The sequence below is a fragment of the Lagenorhynchus albirostris genome, chromosome 15 (genome assembly GCF_949774975.1).
Source record: "Lagenorhynchus albirostris chromosome 15, mLagAlb1.1, whole genome shotgun sequence".
Classification (NCBI taxonomy): domain Eukaryota; kingdom Metazoa; phylum Chordata; class Mammalia; order Artiodactyla; family Delphinidae; genus Lagenorhynchus; species Lagenorhynchus albirostris.
The window spans coordinates 79727828-79728610 of record NC_083109.1 but is presented as its reverse complement, the minus strand read 5'-3'; positions in this window follow the sequence as shown (position 1 = coordinate 79728610).

Sequence of the window (783 nt, the reverse complement as noted above, 5' to 3'; positions counted from 1 at the left end):
CATCTTGAAAGCCGTGTTTGTCTTTCATTGGGGACTGGCTGGTTAGTTTTGTGTCCTCCTATCTTTTTTTTTTTTTTTTGCGGTACGTGGGCCTCTCACTGTTGTGGTCTCGGAGCACAGGCTCCGGACACGCAGGCCCAGCAGCCATGGCTCACGGGCCCAGCCGCTCCACGGCATGTGGGATCCTCCCGGACCGGGGCACGAACCCGTGTCCCCTGCATCAGCAGGCGGACTCCCAACCACTGCGCCACCAGGGAAGCCCTCCTATCTTTGAACTGTTGGTTTCTTTATCTCTCCCCAGATTCAAAGTAAGAGTTACGACACACACTTCAGTGAGTCTCTCACACTGGAGGCACTCCCTGCATCTGCCCAGTGCCCCTGGCCAAGAGCTCAGTGAGATACCAAAGCACATATGTGCTGGACAGGTGGGCAAATGACTAGACAGATGGGAGGGTGCCAGACTGGAGAGTTGTTTTTACCTTTACTAGGTGTCAGAAGATGATGTTCAGGAGGAAAATGTCCTCCAGCGGTTTCTGATGATATCTAGGGGGTTATTAGTACCTTAGGTTGAATGACTCTTAGTATTTCTGTTACCAACCAGAAACTTGGATCAGGTCACCCAACGCTCAGCAACTAACATTGTACTTTCTGTTATCACAACCCAGTTTATTGCAGGGTGCCAAGCAAGGAGAATGGGCAGCTCGTGCTCAAAAGACCCAAACTCCCCAGCGGCTTTCAGAGAAGGGCTTGTGAAGACTGAGGAAGAGGTCACAGGATGGGCAG